We start from the raw sequence: 17,923 nt of genomic DNA, 5'->3' as shown, positions 1-17,923 counted from the left end.
ATTAGTGCACCTTTGTTGTGCATTCCCGACAAGTTGTGAAGAATTCTGCTGTGCTTAAAATATGTTTGAGCAGAATTCACGAAGGGCTGTACGCAAATCCCACAGAGGAGAGTCGGAGGGCCACGCAGAGGGCAGAGGAAGCAACAGCATTCTGCTTAGCTGCAGCAGAGCTGCTGCTCAGACCTCCTGCACTGCCAAGGGTGGTGGGGACAGACAGTCGGTGAGCAGAGCCACCTTCGCCCATTATGCTCCCTTCAATGCCCATTAGCTATTACAGTGGTTAAAGCATCATAAGGTACTGCTTATTTTTCTCCTTCATGTAAATGCTCGTGCATGAAAGAAAAATAAGCACACAGTTACTAACCTCTTTGATTTCTGGTCTAACTAAGGCATTGAAATCACACAGATTAGAAACAACTGATGACACTTTCGGTATACCCTGCATATGCACTTCATTTGGCCCAGTTCTCAGAAGAGAGGACAGAGCAGTACAAACAGCTGCCTGCAAGACTTTTCTTGTGCAAAGGACACGCGTCTTTAAGGAATGGAAGGGAATATTTGTATCTATGAACCTGAGTGAGAAACATCAGCCAGTACTAAGTGTAAGTGGTTCATACAGATGTTTTCTCAGATGCAAACAAAAAAAAAAATCCAAATGCTCAGAATATCTCTGCTAAAATACAAACTGGCTAAAGCTAATACTGAAACTATTGGCTGCAAGGGAAGAGTTATTTTGAAACTGAACAAAGTTCACAACCTGTAAATGTCTCTATCTTTCTGTTACCAAGAAAACACTAGACTAGGAGACAGTGGCCTTGCTCAGCAAGGAAGCAAACCACACAGTAATCCCCTAAAGCAGAATCCACCTTTGAGCATCATTCACCACCTAACCTTTCCTGCGTGACTTGTAGCTTGTTCGAGGCCATGTTCTATCTCTTTTGGATAACGACAAGACCATTCATGGATTCCTCTTATGAAATCATGCCAAATGTACTGTGTTTCCCTTTAATGACAGAGGTAAAAGTACAGCAGTAAATGGAAGTTTAATTATACAATCTGTGTCAAGCTGCACTTCTGACTTATAACTGGGGACAAATATATCACCAAAACTATTTAGATGTTATGTCTTGATGATGAACAACTGCACTAAAATACTAATTAACTTTAAGATTTGTGTCTTATTTGAACTATGTTTCAGTTTACAATATTCATTAAAAAGATTTAGCAAGATAGAACATTTAGATTGATTTTTGCAAGCCTACTTGTTCCTAGTTGCCAAACAACCAAGGTTCATTAGGGAAGTAGTGTTTATACATATAGATAGTGCAGTAAATTTTCAGGACCACATATAGGAAGCTACAGCGAAAAAAACCTTTTTACAGATATTATGGCTTTCATACACAATTTGATTAACACTTTTGCACATGTAAACTTTACAATCTTAAAAATAATTGCATTGAGATTTTCTAAAATTCACCATACTTTGTTTTCCTAAAAAGCCTAGGCCATATTCTGCTCCCAGGACAGTAGGCTCAAGGGATCATGGGGTGTACTAGAATTACAGGTATTAGTATGTGACTCAATGCATTTATATACATATAAAAAAAAAGAAGATTGAATTAAACTCAATATTGAGTCTTAAATCCTTAGGATATTTTATAGTCTTCCAAAACAATAGACTCCTATAACCATTAGTGGGACTAAATTTCAAATATGTTTCTGTAAGAATTTTGATTAATGATTACATGCACTGATGTCCTAGTATAGCAAAGTACTTAAGTCTATACTTAACTTTGGGAAAAATCCAGAGAATATTAGAATATTATAAAATATATATGTGTATGTGTACACACACACACACATAATATTGCACACACATTTGTATATATGTACAGATAGTTTAAGCACTTTGCTTCATCTGGGTCTGTATAATTCCCTCTATGAATCTCAGTACTGAAAAAGGTTTAGAAAAAAAATTGCCAAGTGACAATTTGCTTAAGCACGCATAATTTATCTACCCAACCATTTTGAAAGCAAGAAAATAAATGCTAAAGACATCATACATTTCATACAGCCCACATAATAAACAACCAAATTTGTTCTCATCCAGCATGAAGAAACGATTATTTAACAACCATCAACCTTAATTCCTGTCTCTATATATATTTTTTTAAACAAGCGTGGACTTTGCAGCTAAATATTTTTCTAAACACGACTACAACAGCTACTAGTTATTATCATTGAATAAGTGAATCCATTGATAGTTTTTTTAACAAATATCATAGTTGTTTTATGAGAAAACTATTGTTTAAGCTAAAAATCTTTATTATTTTAAAATAACTTCACATATATGCATAAATTTTTGGCTGAAGCTTAGCAGCCTCTTAAATGTGCACATGAATATCCCTTTCTTTTTTATTCAGAAGGGTTTTATCCTGCTTTTATCCTGAGACTGTTAGAACACGTACATCCGTTTTCAGTTAAAATGTTACTTGGTGGCATAGCTTCATAACATAAAGTTATTTTAAAATTTGTATTAATGATGTCAGGTAAGCTTTCACATCTCTTGCAATTTGTAAATAATGTATTCCACAGTAAAACTGTTTCGGCTATATGCACTGATTACTAAGGAGAATCTTTGGTGTGTGTTGTGCATAGATTTAGACTAGACGAGTAGCTGATTCTTAGATTCCGGGCACAAAAAGAAGAGGAGTACAATGATACTTCCTTCATTGTATCCTCCTGTCTTCTGACCCCACAATATGCTTCCTATCTAGTGACAAATCAGCAGTTTATGGACTTCCTGAGCTGAATATTTTATCCTCAACATTCTGATTAGTAGACCTTAATTGACTTTTTTTCTGTGAATTTGCTTATTCGCTTTTCAAAAAAATATATATATAGTTTATAGTTTGTTATCCCAAACATCCTTTGGCAATTTGCTTCACACTTTAATTACATGCTGTGTGAAATGTGCTGCTTTTTGTTTGTTTTAAAGCTTCCACCTGATAATTTTCTTTTGGTATCTCTTAGATTTTCTGCTATTAAAAATTGTAGATAATAGCTGTAATTCATCAACATTACCCATTCCTTTCTCCATCTTTTCCTCCCTCCTTCCTCAGTTGCCTTCCTTCCAAGCCTACGAGTATTACACTAATGAATCTCTTCTTGTAAGGAAGCTGTCCTACAACTCTGATAATATTTTATGTCTTTCTTTGTCTTTCTCAAATTCTTCTCTATCATTTTTGTAATTACATGACCCAGGAGTGCAGCAAGGATTAATAAAATGGTGTAATAGGGTTTTCCAAGGCTTTTAAATTGTTTTTGGTTCCTTTCCTAGTATTTCCTAATATTGTCTTTGTCCTTGAGCATTGAACTAATGTTTAAAATATATACGTAATCATAATGAGGCCACAGTCTCTCCCTAACCGATAACTGATGTAGAAGTCTTCATGGTGCATGTGTAGCTCATGTGGCTTTTTCTTATATGTATCACTTTGCATTTGTCTATGTTGAATTTTACTGTATTTTGAGATCGTTTTGATTCTTCTTCCTTTAATACATGCATGCATGCTATTATAAACACAAATTTTGCTGTTTCCACAGCAAAATCTCTCTCCAGCAATCAGGTCCGGAGAGTAAGTTAGCAGGAACATAACCTTGTCTGTGCTAGTATTACTGACTTAGAAGTAAGAAGAGCCTCACACATCTTCATTATATTAGTGGCTAAATAGTCCATGAGACAATTTAGCTTTTAAATTTCCCTCACAGATCTGATCTGGGAGAACAGTGCTATTCATCACAGGGCTGAACACTCACTTTTAAGTTTAATAATAGTTATCAGGCTGTGTTTGTCCTACTGCTGATGGAACTTGCTGGACATTCATTTGAATGAAAGTTTGGTTCATTTGGTTAGTTGGGTTTTATCTCAGCCTGTAACAAACAGATTATATATTTGTCACAAAGTTGCTTCTTTTCTACTTTCTGTATATTTAGCCCCATTGGAAGCTATCTGCATTTTTTCCCTCAGCATAAATAACTGTTTCAGCGGGGTCATGAGCCTTGAAGTTCGGCTGGCTGTCAGTGTTCCAGCTGAATGGCATCTGCGCTTACATCCTGCTTCAAGGGGAAATGCAAACAATCCTGCTGCTTCAGAAACAAAAATCTCAATATTTATGTTAAAATCACTTTTGATTAAAAGCCAATTACACTGAAGATGATGCAAATTTATCCTGCTTTTGTTCTGTCAAATGCAGAGATAAAAGCCCTGGTTCTAAACCTGTTCTTCCGCTCCCCATTGAACTGTCTGTATTTCTGAAATTATAGCTGCTCTATAACCCTAATCAGCCACAACAGGATGCCAGAATATATGACTATATCAAGGAAATATGTGAAGACAGTGACTGTTAGCTACCTCTAAAAGTCATCTTCCATTATGACTCTTTTGGGCAGTTTTAGGGGGTTCTTGGTTGACTACATATTCAATAACATTTGATATTGTGTCCAATTTGTGGAGGAAGTACAATCACAAATCCACAAATTATTTGATTTTTGTGGGAAAACCCACTTCCAAGTTTCTTTAAACCCTCTATTGCCATTCACTGCCAAATTTGAAATTAAAACTTTTATCAGCGCTACGCAGTGATATTTTCACTCTTCATGCCTGAAATAAATGTACTTCCACACATCCTAAACAGAAGAGACAAATCAAAAACACAGTTTGGGATGGTATCTCCATGAGATTTGTCAATGGAGCTACTTAGCTGAATAATGAGTAGCATTCAAACAGTAAAGAGGGTTTATAGTTTGGTCCTTTACCTAATTTGATAATGTTCAAACTTTCTCTTACACATAAGATTTCCCTGTGTGTCTTTGCTGTAGCTGTATCTAATCATGTTGTAAGGAATATCTACTAGTACGATGAGGTTAATACACAAGCCTCAATATCCTCTGCACATAGCATATAAAACAATACCATTTTAATAACTGAAGAAAATAATTAATAGAACTCTCATGTCTATAAAAAGCAAAGCACTTGAGCACATAATTAACTCTATTTGCATGCTTAAGTCCATTTAAGCAAATTATTATGAGCAGGAATGAACTTAAGCATAGCCAGAAACTAGATCTAAAACAATACATTTCTTAGAGCCCAGGAAATGTGTTTCACTGTTCATGAATAAACATAACATTCACAGTTTGATGCCACAAGAGAGAACTGATATAAGAGGAAAAGTTCCTCCTGCAAAATAAATGTCCTGCAATGTAAAATAAACACAGAACAGCAAACGGAAGAAATAAAAAATAAGCAAACTACAAGGCTATTGCCTCCCTGAATCAAGCAGACACACGAGGCATTCTACTCTGTTTACACTTTCATGGTGTGATATTAATCAAGTTATCTACATAGCTATCACAGCATTTCTTTTCTTTTCTTCATTTTTTTTTAAATTAGATCAGAAATGAGGAACTTTTTTTCAAAATCTGATTGAAATTCCATGACCATGTAGGTCAGCTCTCTTTGCTTTGCATGGGACACTGTCTTGGGTTAAAAGAGTAAAAGGGTAAAAGAGATGTACTAAGGTTTTTTTTTTTTCCCTCTTGGATGACTTGTTTCATATGCCTATTCCAGTGATCCAAGTTTAAATTCTTGCTATATCACATTCAACAACCTGAAAAAAGTTCACTCAGAGCTAAAGAGAGGAAGGGAAAGATGAGACAGAACCCTTTGCAGCAAGTCTTTTTTGCAGGTAGTTCACACACATACTAATTTCTATTGTACGATTCCTGATTCTCAGAGGCAGATCAAACTTGAAAGAAGATTGAATCCAGTACTATTTTTGCTACTTGAACTGAGCACATTGTGTGGTTCTTATCATCTTTAAAGGTTGCCTCCTCCTTTATGAATAATGAGTCCTTAAAGCAATGATGTCAAAATAGACAAAAGCTGAACAAGTAAGTCATTGCTATGCATAGTTATAATTGTAGAAAGAAAGTACCAGTAGTAAAGGGCAGAGGGTTTGGGGGGTTTTTTGTTTGTTTGTTTTGTTTTTAAAGGAAATTTAAAAATTCTGGTCCCAGAAACAATTAGAAACAGAAATTTTAGTCCAATTATTCCAATCATACAAAGCCTTTTTAATTAGAATTGAACATAAACTGTAATGATGGATTCAAGTATTCTCAGACTTCACAGTGTTCAAAGGTTGGACCTGAATATCAGTTCAGATGTACAGCTCAGGACCTTCTCTGACAATAATGAGTATTTCAAACCCTATAGGTAAACAAGCTCTTGATACCTTCCTATTTCTTTTTTTTCCCAGTATTGTGTTTGAACTTGGTACTACTTATTAATGTCTGCAACATTTTCATTGCCTATTAATGCATAGCTCTGGGCAGCAATAATCATATATGATTGTTGAGGTTTTTCCTCTAATTATTTTCCTTTTTTACCCAAAAAAAAGTGTTAAAGAAATTAAGGTTTAAAATACAGTCAGTAAATCTGCCATTCTGTGAGGTAGCAAAAAAGATTAGAGTCTGGATTCAAAGATACAGCTAGGAACCTAATTTTCCATTTGACTTCAGTGGGAGTTAGGATCCCAAATTCTCTCATAGGTCTTGGCCAAAAATCTTATCCATATACATGAATTCAGAATGCATAGGCAATCATTTATTATAAATAACATCTTCATGTTTCTTTGCTCTGTCCAAAAACCCTGGGCTTCTGAAAAAGAACATACACAGCTATTAAAAATTAAGGTGTTTTGTTTTAATCTTCTTTGTGAAACTAGAATTTCTAAGCTCTCATTCACATCAGTATGTATTTACTTTCAATTAACCTGAGAACTCTATTTTCTGTGACCTCAGGAAACCACCAATTCTAATAATTAATATTGCTTTAAACAACATTTTCCTGCTCTAAATTTCAGCAAGATTTCAGAGGCATTACATTTAAAACTAACAGCCCAATCTTAGGAAAGACTGATTTTTTTGTTGTTGTTCAAGAGTTTTAAAGCAGACATTCCATAAAGAATTAAACAAAAAAAATGTGGATCAACTACTGCCAAAAGAAAACCTGAACATATAAAATGTACAGGTTTTTCTTCTTGTTAAATTAAAAATAGTTTAAAATTTCCAAAATACAGTTTGGGGTGCTTAAAAACTGTTATAATTCAGCAGAATAAAAGTCCTCTTACACAAAATAAGGAGACTAAGTGTTTGTAGATGAATCCTTTCGATATTTATTCTTGATTTGTTCAAATAGCAACTTCCAAAACTATGGGTCTAATGTGGTATTTTGAGCAGTTCCATGGGAAATCTCTCTGTCCTGTTTCATGCTTGTGGTTTGCTGTCGTGATTTGTGTTGTCAACAAAAAGATGTTGTGGTTAATCCAAATCAGAGTCACCATACAGGAACTGCACCAGTTTCAAACTGCACATCCCTTTCTACCTAATTCTCCAGATTCAGTTCATCTGGGGGGAAAAAAAAAAAAGAAAGAAAAAAAAGAAAGAAACAAAAAAAAGAAAAGTATATGAGCAGTGTTGCATGGCCCCATTGTCTTTATTCTCATCAAATAATCTATTCACTTTAATTGCTTCAAATACGTGCATCAACCTGAGGATGATTTTGGATAACCCTAAGCCTGAGACTGGAGATGAAACTGTTAAACTTGCCTGAGCACCTTAAATAGGCGGGCAGTTAAATTGCTTAAATCAGAGGGTATCAAAAACAAATGAACTTATTCATCTCAGCCCTGCCTATATAGCTGCTGCACAACAGCTATTTAATAACACTCTCCTCAGCTCTTCTCCAGTACATTAGACACATCAGAGCCAAGTCAGACTGCCTGGAAGCCCCTGGAAAGTGTTAATTGACAGGAGCCTGGAGCAGTGACTCTTTAAGGTCACAAAGGATAGCAGGTAGCCTATCACTACAATGAAGTTAAGGTTAAAATTACATTAAGTGTTTGTGTTAGGTCCATCAGATGAGTCCCCAGTGGAATGTCAAATGCTGAATAAAGCATTATGAAACCATACTATAACCCCTTTGTTAGCTTCAATTTACACTTAGTTCAAGGAAGAAATGTCAGCAGAACAAAACGGTTGGTTGTGTGTGCTGCCCACCTACTTCAGAAAAATGGGTAATACAAAAAAATGATAGGCATGGCAAAATTTGTTCTACCTGCTTTTAATTCACCTTTTTTTTTTTTTTTTGCCGTTTTCAGCATGCTGGTATCATGAATTTCATTTTTGTGATTTTTATGTGATCCTGAAAGAGGAAGTCAAAGAATAAAAGTTATTTTGTGTGTGAGGCCTTAATAGTAAAGAACAAGAAATTACTAGTTAAGCAAATAGATTAACATCAAACAATTATAAAAGCCAAAGAATTAATTTGTTGAAATTCTTTCCCAAGTTTTGTTGTTTTGGTTTTCATGCTATGTTATTTTATCGCATTTTCTATATGATCATTATCAGATAAAAGTCTTCAAAAACAGCTCCTGAATTTTGAAAGTAATGTTAAAATTTTCTACCTTACCACTGACTATAAAGAAAACAAAAAAAAGATTAATAAGGGTCTTTAAGAAGAGTAACTAGATTACTGCTCAAAAAAGACAGTCGCTAGAAATAATGAGTGCTTACCTTTTTGTACCCCTGTAACCCATATTCTCAGAATAAACAGATTGGCCAAATGAAAGAAAAAAAAGAAACAAAAATGTAACGCTTTGAAATAAGTATGCTTTCCAAAAATAGTTTAATTAAGTATTTTAACTGTAACTGAAGTAATTTCCTATAAACTTTGCATGTTTAAAACATGATAAATGGATTGCCATGAAGCAATGTGTCTTGTCTGTCATAAGACAGAGGGAACAGTAATATTAGTGTTTTGAACCATTTCCTGAAAATGCATCTCAGCTCAGACTATAATTTTTGACAGTAAGCAGATACTCATCTGATACAGCTGAAAGGAAACAAAGTCATAGCCACACGAGGCACTAAAAAGTTTGTGTGGCAAAAAGGAATTTCTCCTATGATCCCTTTGGGTAAGACAGGTGGACGTGGCTCCTGCACCAGCAAGGTGCTGCCAACAGATAGCAGAAGCAAGGAAGGGTTTATGTAGGGCCCAGAGAGAGGAATGGGCTCTTCTCCACTCAGCCTCCACCAGCCTGAGGTACAAGAAAAGAAAAGGCTCCAGAATTAGACCTTGAGTGAGTACCTTCTCCTACACAGAAACTGTGGTAATTATTGTTCCATTTCTCCTTGGTGTGAAAACAGACAGAACTGCAGTGAAATCAGGGGAGTTCCACCTCTCACACAGGACCTCAGTTTCAGCTTCCTTTGTCCAACGCTATAGTGTTGGCATCTCTAGCTGTGGTTTTGGGAAAAGATATGATTACCTTCAGCATCGAAGAACTTACAATCAATATAAATGGCTAATAAAGAATGAATAAAACAAAGCAAAATCCTTGATCATAGAATAACTTGGATGAAAGGATCAGTCACCATTCACCTACTATTATTATACTTATGATGTTATAAAAATAAAACTGAAGTTCACTGCCTATCCTTTATTGTCATATGTACATGTAGATTACCTACTGGGGAGTACCGTGGCATGCCCCAGGATCCTGATCCCCTGAAAAAGACTTAGAGCCTTCCTAAATTCTCAGTCAACTCAAGGGCATAGATTTCATTTGTGTATGAAGTGGGGTGCAGGGAACAGCCTGCGAAATTGAGAGCTTGTTCCATGATGTGTCAGCATTTGCTTATACTTTATATAGCATAACATATGGCAAATTCTGCTTTCTTCCCCTCCCATTTTGTGTATTGAAATTATTTTCCACAAAATGATGAAAGGAATAAAAAAAATGTTCTTGGCTGCAGGCCTGCTCCATTGAAATCGGTGTGTGAGGGGGAGGGGTTAGCAAAGGAGTTCAATGCGTGTAAAATGAATACATTATTTTCAAATTATCTTTTCATGTACTTAGAGTATAAAATGTGAAGATTATTCAGGATGTCCTATTTTGATAATTATTCTCTTTGTTCATACTGCTGTAGTACAGCAGCAATTGCATTGTACCTCCTTCCTGATAACAGCCCATATTTTATGCAAACTAATAACCTTGAAGTAGAGTGAAAGTTGTTCAAATCACTTTTATTATACAGAGCATATTCAATATAGCATAGAAATGTTTGCCTACTAAAGTCTCTTTTATAATGGGCTGTATTGACTTTGCTGTTTTTAAACTAAATATCAACCATAAGGTAAGAGTGGGAAGGAACAGATGGAGAGTTCATTTCTCAAAATGTATTGGAATCAAAATACATTCTTTAAAATTCATATCCAAATGTGGCTCTGGGAAATTATAAATGATAACTCTGTACCATTTTATAGTGATGCATCTGATACAATATTAACATAATGATTGTGTAACAATGACAATAAAGAAATAATTCCTGTGTAGCAGTATTAGCATTATTATTTCAGTGTCTTAACATTGCTGTCTTAAGCAAAGAAAGGGGACTGGATCTGAAAAAGGAAGCTCTGTGTGCTCCATTTTAAAGACAGCAACCACGGCAGCTTCCAAGAGCCAGTGAAATATTTCATCATCAATGTGATCATTAACACTGTGTCATTAATCTTGTTCCCAACATGGTGTGTACCTGTGTATTTGTCTTATGTTGTCCCTACCTTATATTAACATAGACTACGAGAATAAAAATTGTGTAAATCTAATTATTAAAAGGCCCTTCATTTCATCTATTCTCAGATATCTACATGCTGCTGTCTACAAATCAGATCTTGTCACCTTAGGTTCTTTTTGTAGCCAGTGGAAAGAAATAGGCGTGTGTATATTACGATTCATCTCTAATGTATTTTAGATGTCTAAACATTAGGACGACATGAATTGCACCTAAAATGCCAATTTTAATCAATTGACTGTGAAGGGAGCCTTGATGACAAGCTCAGATACAGACATTTACAAAGCAGATGTCTATTTGATGAGATGAATCTGAACTTCTGTGCCTCTATATAAAGCCCTTAATAAGAAAGTGGACAATTGCATGAGCAGTTCGTTAAAAAAGGCCAGTCTTCAGTGTTATGTAAGAGAACTTTTAATTTTATGTAAAATTCTATTTGTGGAAACAGCATTTAACTGATAGAAACTATCTATAAAGCGCTAGAATTCAGAGGCACAAATTTACCCAAGGAATACTGCACTTATCACAGAAATGGAGCAAATAGTTTTCGGCATCATATTGCTGAGTTGAGGGATGCTGTCTGATTTTTTATACTGTTTCTGTCCAAAAGGAGATTGAATGAAAAGCATTGCTGCTAGTAAAGTTAAAGACAGAGATCGCTTACATGTTCCTCCAACCACTGGAAATAATCATCTGCACTTGCATTTCCATCAATAGATCACATCTGACAAATTTTGCATTCATTCATTGTCCAGCATTCTCTTTCAGCAATCTTTAGCATGAAAAATACTCTGCACTGAATTAAAAAAATAGTGGTCAAGTATCAAAACAATACACAATATTTAGTCTAATTTTCATGACATTTTGCATTTATACAAGCCTGGTAAGTGCTAGAGTCTTGTCTGAGCATGATATTTTCCTTTCCTGTGAAAACTTTACGATTTATTACTTTTTAATCTTGTTTTTCATGGGGATGAATCAAGACCATTTACAGAAAAGTCAGAGGAGTTTAATATATTATATATTAAAAAAAAAAAAAGTGAAAAGATGCTCATACTCCTCCCCTGCAGTTCAGGGGAGGATATTATGTGCAGCCTTCCAAGATATTGTGAAATTGAGATGTTGTATCCACCTGATACAGCACAAGTCAGGTATACTGCCTTGGTTCCTGAAAGAATCTGAGCCAGAGAAGTTAAGCACTGATCCTAATCCATGGCTTTCTAGCCTGCACACATCTCTGCATTTATTCTGCTGCTACTCTGAAAACACTGCTGGCTAACTTTGTTGTATATGCCTTGCTCACCATTGACACACTGTAGATGTAGGAAATTCAGATTCACTTCTTTTCTTTGCCCAATAAAAACTAGCTGTCTTACAGGGTGAGTGGTCTGATGGTCTGACCACTGAAACGTTCCAGCCTCTTGTGCTCTAGCTATGATCAGAAAAACTGTCCTGAGAGCTTTTTTCTAATTAAAGTTTAATGGAATAGATCCATTTCCCAGAAATCTTCCATTTCAGTGATCACCATTTTAAAATTAAAAAGCACTTCAGCAGACAACTCCTGACCAGCTCTACTAGCAAACAAGCTTCACCTGAACTTTATGGTGATAATCTCGTAAATTAATTTTTCAATTTTAATTTACAATATGTTTTTATTTTATGCAAGGAACAAAAAAATGAGCTCTCCTGCAGTTAATTTAGCACCTGTACATTCTCAGAAATGATAATGAAACACTGCACGATTCAGCCTTTATAGGGTAGTGAATTCTAATCCTTTTAAGGTTGTTCTTTAATTAAAATGTCTATTAACTTTTCTGCAGTTAATGCAATTATGGATTTATTACTTCTTGCCATTCTAGGAAAAAAGTTTATGATCCAATAATATTTAATTTAAAAAATCCTACCTTAGGAAAAGAACAGCTCAACTGAGTAACGTATTTATAAAACTATCCATTTTCAGAAATGAATTACCCTTTTAAAAGTTCTAAATAAACAACATACAATTAAGATATCTTGGCCTTACATCCTGGACTCGTAATCCTCTTTAAGGTGTAAAGAATTATGTTATAATTTAATTTACCATAGCTCTATCTCTTTTAGCACAATTCCTGTAAATCATCTTTCTAGGATACTTTCCTTTACATAGGACATTTTACTAGTTTCTTTGGTTTTTTTCTGTACACAGAAATGTTATGTTTCTTTTAATATGATATGGCGGAATGCACCCACATTACCAAACAAATATTATAGTAATCCTGAAGCATATTTCTTGTATTCCTTTTCCTAAAGTCCCCTTTAGCAGGTGGAATATACCTGTTATTCCCTGTCAAATGATAATGTCATTGTTCCCAGCAATTTTGTAAAAGGTGGTACCCAACTTCAAAGGAACGAGGCATGTCATCTGCCATGACACATTTAAGATGAAGTGTCTTACTGCAACATGGCTGCGAGCGTGAGGCCAGGGGCCATGCGGGCAGGCAAAACGGCTAGCCAGGAGCGACACAATGGATTGGGACCCCCACAAAATTCCCACTCACGCTGAATCAGGGATTTCCAAATCCGAGACTGAACAAGCTGTGGAGACCTGTCAAGCGAGGGAGAAATGTGAGCAGAAAACAGCCAGGTGTGCTGGTGCAGGTAGGAGTAGGTGTTTCTAGAGCTAGGTATGATCCAAAAGCCAGTTGACTGCACCAGGTTGAACGTCTCCTGCAGAGCCCTGTCATGGGGGAGAAGCATCACCAAATGAAAGAGGTGAGGAGCAACCAGTTCCCTGGGATTAGTCAAGCCAGAGCTGACAGGAGGAGGATCAGTCCCCCATGGTAGGAGGTTTGCTTTGCAGAAAACATCAGCAAAGAGCTCTCTTTTATAACTTTCTCGTTTCCCTTAAGGGAACTTATCACAAAAATAATTTATTGGCCAAACTCCAATAAAATAATTTTAATTGGCTTTTGGAATCTTTAAAATCCTCTTTTGTTCACGTAGGCACCATTGTTATAAAATACTGGTCAAGAAAGAGAGGCCAGTGAATAATAACTAATTGTGCTACTCCCTTCCAGGATAGGGAGGGAAGCAACAGCATTGCAAGCATCAAACCGAAGTGTGACTGAGATCTTACACTGAGTCTACAATATGACCTGCTAATCCCCTTGTGGCCCAATGTTTACTGCTAACATTTTATACAGTGTCAGCTGAGTTGGAAATTCATGTATTAAACCACTGACTTTCAGGATTTTTAGAGCTCCCCACTTGCAGTTAATGCATTTTATATTAGCCCTCAGTGTGAAGAAATCATAACTCCATATACCAAGGGATAAACTCCAACTTAGATTACTAGAAAACAGTATCTGGAGGCTTGGATATATGCACTGATATGTCAGTTCTATTGCTTTTCCGCCTGCAGACTGAGTTTTCACTATATTTCTAACCAGGCTAGAAACACAGTCTTTATTTTAAAAGTGTTATCTGAGGCAAAAGGGTGGGAAATTACTACTCTCAAACACATCAAAGGTTTGTTGCATTAGAATAGTCAAGACAGAAGATTATTTCACGTCTGATTTCCTTATGCTACAGATGGTGAGTTAAATCATATACTTCACTTTGATCACTATTCATGTATACAAAAAAAAAGAATTTGGGTTTAGACAATGAACTACTCCTATGAGTATGTCTTTTGTCTTCCTCCAAAAGAGGAAGGACCAGATGTTGTGTTTCTCCCAAAAGGGCAGCATTATTATCATAGAAGCTAGGAGATATTAATGCATCTAAATGCAGTATTAATATCTAATCCATTCTACTCTTTCCAGCAGATGTATGTAACTGAGGTAACAAATAGACTTTGCTTTTTTTTTCTTCTATATCCAGAGTAACATTTGTTTCACCAAAGGAAGTAGTTTCAAAATGGGCATAAATATTCACATGTGGAAAGCAAATAACTGCCTTGGTTTATCACCTGTCTCCAAGAAAGTGTAGGGTCATTTTGAGGAAAAACCACTATAACTTATTTTGTCAATTTCAAAATGCATTTTTTTTCTTTATTCACTTCCAAAAATTCTTTCACCAGGATTAAAACCAAAAAAAATCCAAATTCTATGTTCCATGAGTATGAAACATCCTTATCCACTATATATTTGACCTATCTTTTCTGATAACACATGAAGCTTTCTCTTGAATCATTGTTCTTGATAAAAGTCCTGAAAGAGAATCACATTGTTTTTTGAATGCAAGTTTTAGTATAAAATTAGTGCTTAAATTGGTGGTCCTTTACCCTTTCTTCAAATGATAATTAGTAGTTTTGTAGTCAATGTAATATTCTAAATAATTTTCAAGATCTTGAACAGTAATTTATTTTTTAAGGACAGCTTGAGTTTTGGTCACCTCAGGTACTTCTCCTTTTAAATTTACAGATGGGTATTATTTCAATTTTTTTTTTTTTAATAGTTAGGAAAAGCAAACTGTCAGCTAAGTCTTTATAAACTGCTGCTGTCTGACCTCAGAGTGCAAATTATTTGTTGTTCTTTCCCTTTTCTGTTTTTGTAAGGGGTAAAATGGTACAAAGTTAGTTCTGCTCAGGAAAAAGTAGAAGCAGAAAAGATAGTATTTGAAAACCATATAGAGTTTTTAATATACACGCATAATGACAAGATTTGGGGGTTGGTCTCAGGAAGAGAAGTAAAAGCTGCACTGTAATTCAGGAAATGGAATTATCTGAAATAGTACAGGAACGAGAGCAAGTAACGCAGAACGTTCCTGCACAAAAATCTCTAACTTTGTAGCCAAAGAAAATTATTGACATGTACCTCTTGTCCCAGCCGGTAGGGGAACACTGGCTTGTTTCACATCTTGACAGCTCTGAGAAATAGAGTCTAACTTGAATGGCTAGAGGAGCACTCTTTTTTCTTTTCTTTTTTTTCCCCCCGATGCAGTCATCTTTCAGGTGACGTAGGTACAGGTACAAGAATCATAAGGATTGGTAACAGTGATTTGGTGATGCACTGTGTTTTACAGAAACTCAAGATCCTAAGGTGTACATCAGGACTTTTTACACAGGAGTAACATCAGTAACAAAACCTCAAGTCAATTAGAGTTCACAGTCCAGGTGAGTTGGAGGAATGTGATTGCTGTTTACTGCTACTTATACTGAATACTACTTTATGAAACTCTGCCTTTTTCTGGAAAACCTCTCCTCAGAAATCATTTAGCCTATTGATCTACTCTATAATAGTTGAGAATGTTGATGTTCAGTGCAGTCCATAAGAAAAAAAAAAACTGATTAATCTCGGTAAACATGCAGCTTAAACTTGAATGGCCTGCAGTTTGCAACTACACTAATCCCATTCCTCTGTTTATCTTTGTTTCAAGCTGTTACAAAATCAAGACTATAAGCAGAAAAAAAAAAGGAAAAAATATATATATAAAAAATAAAAGTCTTCAAATTATTCTACTAGCTTCAGATAAGCTTTGACTCCTGCATTTCCTTGTCGGCTACGTGGAAGCTTGGAAAAGCAAACTGCTTTTGTTTCAACTCTGGAACACAGTTGACCGTAGCTATGCTTTTTGGGGTAAATGGACTACAGTAGGAAACATCAGTACAGCAGGAAGTAAATAAGGGTAGTTGCTTTTCCTAATATTCAGACAGATGGATTAAACTAGGATTTTAATTCTGAAAAAGCAGTGATATGATGAAGTCCCTGGAAGCAATGTCAGTTATTCTGAAGCAGTATCTTTGTCACTATTCTTTTTCACTTCTTTAAGTGACTGGACAGTCCCCTTTGCCTAGCACCTGCAGTCTGACGTTGCTGTAAGTGGAATAACCAGAAACACTTAACCAACATCACTGACACCATTTGCCTTTTCTTTTATTTTTAGGATATTAAAAGAAGGAAAGTGAGCGAGAGAATCCAACAAAATTAGGCCTCTAAATATGAGAATAATTGTATCAGTAATAACAGCACCGGAGGAGTTATTTTGAGTGAGATGCTTAACACAAACTAACTATAGAGAATTCAGGTGATTTGTGTCATAACACTTCCAGAAACAGGGTGTAAGTTTGCTTAAAAGCTGCCCGCAATATTGTAACATTTGTATAGGATAGAGCAACTTCAGACAAAAATATTGGTCTGAATCAAGCAAAAGTTGAACACAGAAGAGAATTCATAAGGTATTCTTCAGTTTTTTGTGCTAGAAGGACTCTTTTCTTCATGGGCATGTACAAATGCAAGTAATATGAATAGAAATTGTGCTAGAAGAGAATATACCTCTTAGTATACCCAGCTTGCACAATTATCCCCAAAACTTCTGTATTTCTTATAATCCTTATAATGTACCAAAAAACAGCCACCACAGCTTAATGCATAAGATGCATGCAATGATGGTTTTCTTTCCTTTAATTTCATTTTGCTGATAATGGTGGAAAACAAGGATCAGATAGCTCAAACATGTTACTTGGAAAGTATTCAACAAAAATGGCTAGTGCAGACCTTTTCTAATATTACACACATTTGTTATTTATGATTGTGGAGGATACACAGATCCAGATACAGATCATCAGATCAGTGCAACAGTAAGTGGTAAATGGTCTTGTGCCTGTTTTTATTGTCTTAGAGTACTCACAGTGATTAGTTGTATTATAAACTAGACAATCTAGTCTAGTTTAGTCTGCTCTCATATTGTCCAACAAAAACTAATTCAATTTCTGTGGGCTGCCAAAGGTGCAGAGATGGACTCAGAAGAATGTAATAGCAGGAAATAGCTTCCTAAGTATTATTAATAGTTTAAATTAGAATCTAGTGCTAACATATACTATATCATATTATAATATAATATTAACACTCAGAACCTCTCTTTTATAAAAATGTTGCTTTAAAAGCATATTACTTTAAAATATGCACAATGCCCATATAATTCAAATAGTAATATTTGAATCAAGAAAAAAACAAAAAAATGAAATAAAAGACTCAAGCTAAAGACATCCAACCTACAAGTGAGAAAAAAATCATCCTCAGGGAATGAGAACAAAAAGAGAAACTTCACTAAAATCAGGAAGTTTTATCTCTATATAAAAGGGAAGAACATTATTCAAACCATCCATTCTCAATGATCAGACTGTGCTCTCACTGGTGTGAGGATTAGGTAATGTTTTTAAAGACTAGTTCATTAATATTTTATTTTTCTTACTGCCAAAGATAGAAATGGTCAGAAAAATGTTAATTATTTTGGATTTATTACA

Source organism: Apteryx mantelli, chromosome 3 (assembly GCF_036417845.1).
Source record: "Apteryx mantelli isolate bAptMan1 chromosome 3, bAptMan1.hap1, whole genome shotgun sequence".
Taxonomy (NCBI): Eukaryota; Metazoa; Chordata; class Aves; order Apterygiformes; family Apterygidae; genus Apteryx; species Apteryx mantelli.
The sequence above is the reverse complement of the archived record's forward strand: the minus strand, read 5'-3'. Positions refer to the sequence as shown.